The sequence below is a fragment of the Octopus bimaculoides genome, chromosome 4, assembly GCF_001194135.2.
Source record: "Octopus bimaculoides isolate UCB-OBI-ISO-001 chromosome 4, ASM119413v2, whole genome shotgun sequence".
NCBI lineage: Eukaryota > Metazoa > Mollusca > Cephalopoda > Octopoda > Octopodidae > Octopus > Octopus bimaculoides.
The window spans coordinates 108,037,779-108,042,400 of NC_068984.1; the positions used below are offsets into that span (position 1 = coordinate 108,037,779).

Genomic DNA, 4,622 nt, shown 5'->3' on the forward strand with positions numbered 1-4,622 from the left:
TATATATATATATATATATATATATATATTACAGGTTAAATTTTTCGTATTTTTTGCATAATTTTGTAATTCGACTCTTGACTTACAACTTTACTTCTTAGTTAACCGCTATCTTCTAGTTTTATGTATCTTCTAATTTCTAATGTTTTGTTTAGTGCTAACTCATCGATATAACGAAGGGCCTCAATAATCTCATGCATAAACCTGCAATAATATTTTTCACTCCGAGAATTTGATGAGTTCTCATTAGTTCCTCACAAATACTTTCATTTTCTTTCATTTTTAACATTATTCTCACATTAGAAAAATGTTAAATAATTCTAACATTAGAATAATGTTAGAATAAATCGTCTGGACAACTGACTTTACTGTACACACTTTCTTTTTCTCTAACACAGATCGGCATCCTTATGATATACAGACGGTTTATCATGGGTGAGTATGTCCCTACATCACTATAATTTTTCACACATTCATCATCAGGACTATTCATTCTATAGATTGTATTGTATTCTGTATTGGCCACAACAACATATCTCATAGGAAGATATCGTGATGACATCTTCAAACAGCTACGCATGGTGTGGGTTGAATCTTTAATGTTAATTCCATAATACGAGCCTCATTTATCACATCTAAGTGATCCAATCAAGCATTGTTCAGATCCCATCAACAAAAGTATAAGCAATTCACTGCAAGTATAAACATCATTATAGAGAAAACTGTCTGAGTCATTTTTGTCAGTCTGATATTTTGTTGCTATTTTCCGGTCCTAGATTGCAAAAACATACCCTTCGGAGTGAGAGCTAATATATCGGTTATTGATCTAAATCACACTACTATGTTTATCTATGTTACATCGTCATTCTAAAGCTGTTTGACAAGATAGCCATTCATAACCATCTCCTGAAAAGTAGAATGTCTGATGATCTATTGCAGTAGAGCTATGAAAATGTATCTCTGGTCACTAAACAGGGTATCTTTCTGAAGAGTTCTTTCCAGTTCTCATGATGTTATATTCCTCAAATGTGAAAACTTGGTCCATAGGTACACCTCTGCTTTTGTTGGTTGGTAGATTTTGTCGAATGGTTAGGATTCTATTTGAATCGATATTCATATCCTGCTTAGATCAAGGCTCTGCTTCATACCATTCAATTTTTAACTTATACTTTCAGGTCTTTCAGAAAGATGTTTCGGTTTGATGTTTCTGTTTTCCTGTGAACCAATTAAGTATTGTTCAGATTCCACCAACAAAGGTATAAGGGATTCACAGCAAGTATAAATATCATCACAGAGGGCATTGTCTCCTTGAAATAGGTACTCCTACGATAGTTTATCACACCAGTGACAAAACACAACCACTCCTTGTATCTAACTTTATTCTCTCAAAAACACAAGAATAACCAAGTATTGAACTCCCAAAACGAGGTTAGGTTGTCTATAATCCTGATTATGATCCCTGGAACTTTAGAAAATCAAATAGTTTCCAGGATACACAAGTGGAGAACAGACCCGAATGCTTTTGTTATGATGCAACCTGACCAGAACTAAGTTCCTCCAATGTCATTACACTTCTGATACACCCCTTAAGAATTTCTCCACACATTCCTCAGTTTCTCATTTATCAGTAAATGTAGTGATATTGTTACTATCATACTGATACAAAAGGAATCAGTTCAGACAGGCTGTCAATATTTCCAACATTAAATTCTAGCATGTAATTGATCCGTAGTTCTTTGCCATGCTTATGAGCTTTTTCTTTTTTTCTTTTCTTTTTTTTTTTCTTTTTTCAGTCAGACTTGTTTCAACCAATATCAGCCTTTTTGGTGCATTATATCTCTACTGAAATCTTCCTTGTGAAAGTCAATAAAATACCCTCGAGGGGAGGTACATATATTTTTGTATCAATAGCCAACAATCAAGTCTCTTCCTGGTGATTTTGTTTTTTATCCTGAAGCATTTCTCTTATAGTCTGTCTCAAAAATATCACCATTGATTCTCCATAATTTTGATGAAATTCACAAACAATATTTCATCCAATTTCTTCCATCCCCACATCCTCCTGGTATAATTTCTGTCTTTCACTCCAGATTTTTTTCCAAAAAAATGATACTGCACCTTCCTAAGAAGGAGTTTCTGTGACCTTCATTTCTCTCATATCTTAGTAAACTCTCAATGATTTCACCGAATTGTTAATTATTTTTCCTATAGCTTCTCTCTTCTGATGCCAGTGTTTCTCTCTGACAGCTTTTAAAGCCAGCTTCAAAGTGATCAATTTATATTCAAATTTATGTCATATTTTTTACTTGATGAGAATGCAGTTACACGTTTACAATGTAACAAATACTGCCATTTAACTGATTAGTCTTCCATAAATCAACGGTCTTTTTCTTTCTTTTCTTCATATTTAAATCCATTATAGCATTTTTGCTTTTGCCTTTGATCTTGTTTACTGCTTTCTTAGTTCTTGTTTATTCCTATAGTAACTTTGCTTATCAGTTGTGGAAATTGCATCTAAAGAAGCTTATATTTGCCAAAATGAAGGGACATTGCTTTGTTGTAAATATTACCTGTGTATTTTGCTAATCACTGTTAACATCAAGTCAGTGGATCTTTTATTAATACTTGTCACGTGTAAATCTGTCTTTTGTGGGATATCACGAACAAATAACTTTTTCTAGGAGCATTTCATTAGAAAACACATTTCAATGATTATATTCTTCACATTCCCAGCTCGTAATACACTTGTTACTATAGCGTGGCTGTTACTATAACGACCGACAGATAAATACAGGAGGTCAGCCTTACTGCAAGGTAACATAGTAACAGTCGGTACTAGGTCGTGTATATATTATGATGTATATTCTAAGGTTATGTTCGTTTATTGATATTTGTGTGCTATATATTTGAAAATTATTTCATCAACCCTTGTCTTGCCTTCAACAAATATTACTGGTTGCAGTGATTGTTTTGTCATAAATTAATTCAGCTTTGGAGAAATTTCGAACCTGTATCTTTTTTTTATTTAATTCCTGCCGCTAACAGAGGGATCTTTCACACAACCATTTAATATCAATTACGCAAGTTATTAAATTCATATTCAATTACGCAGGTCATTACGTTCATAGTTAAACGCAAATCATTATTGCATTTATAATTTTAAAAGAATATAACATATTACAATTTTTTTAAGTACAACTAATAAATAACTGTTTAATATTTTAGATGTTGTTCTTCTCATGCTGTTCAGTCTTGTCACGCTGTTGTAGCGATTGTCTGGAGAGAGACTTCAAGTTTGTTACTAGTATACCCACAGTATTGAATATGATCAAAAGAATAACCAGTGATTTAATATACCTGATGGTTGTGGTATAGATGGCGGAGATGGTGTTTATAGCAAATTCAATGACTCAATTATGGGTGTTTAAACCGAGTTTCTGTGCGGCTACATGTGAGTATGTATGTTTGTATGAGAGTATATTTCTATGCAATATGTGAGAATGAATCTATGTATTTTTGCATGTACATATGTATGAGTCCTTATGTTGCATGCATGTATAATAAATATATAGATTAATAGATACATACATACATACATACATACATACATACATACATATGTATGTATGTATGTATGTATGTATGTATACAGGGTGAATAAATTGTCATCTAAATTACGCAAAAATGATTATAACACTGACATCTCATTTTAACAGATATATTTACCAAAATTACATTAAAATATCTTGAAATACTTTAGTAAATTTATTCAATAAAATTGCCATTGGTTTCAACCACGGCCTCCAGACGACTTCGGAGTCTCCTGCAGCTCATCTGGGCGGTCTCCTTGTTTAAGTTGGTGAATGCTGCCATAATCCTTGCTTTGATATTACAAACAGTTTTGTTGGTCTCTCGCTCAACTGCGCCCCACACATAATAATCAAAGGGGTTGCAGTCGGGGGAGTTAGCTGGCTAGATATTAGGGGTGATGTGGTCGCAGAAATTGTCTGGCAGCCATTGCTGGGTTCTCCTGTTTGTGTGACATGGTGCAGAGTCCTGTTGCCAGACATAGGATCTTCCAGCAGCCACCCCCTTTACCCGGGGCAGCATTACATCCTCCAGGCACTTGATGTAGGCCTCCGTGTTGAGTCTGAGGTTGTGTTCGAAGATGAATGGAGGCATAACGTCGCCATCACGAATGATCATTCCAAACACCATGATGTTGACTGCATGTTTTATCACTTTCTGTACATGTCCTCAGATTGACACCCAAACACTCTGAAATGTTTGTATTAGAGCTTCCGGCGTGAATGCTAAGCAGTACAGCATGTCGTTTCCAAATTTCTGGGAGAGTGAACTGTGTCTGGTGCTGTTTTTCTCACAGACGGTGCCCAACTGACTCTGCGTAGTCAGTAAAATCAAAAACAATGCACATGCGCAAGATAAAGAAAAATAAAATGATGATAATTTACCCATTGCAAAAATATATACATATATTGTGTGCGTGCACTTGTGTGAGTGTGTGTGTAATTATATTTTTTCATGAATGCATATATCTATGTATGTATGTATATATATATATATATATATATATATATATATATATATATATATATATATAT

At 33.9% G+C, this 4,622-nt stretch overlaps 1 long non-coding RNA gene across 3 annotated transcripts in view; it reads left to right on the forward strand.

Moving 5' to 3' along the window:
• Nucleotides 1-4,622, forward strand: part of LOC106875471 (uncharacterized) — a 308,728-nt gene that overhangs the window by 76,858 nt on the left and 227,248 nt on the right. For all 3 annotated transcript variants that reach the window (XR_008263988.1, XR_008263989.1, XR_008263987.1), the window contains exon 2: nucleotides 399-435. This is a non-coding gene — a long non-coding RNA (uncharacterized LOC106875471). The remainder of the gene's footprint in view (nucleotides 1-398; nucleotides 436-4,622) is intronic.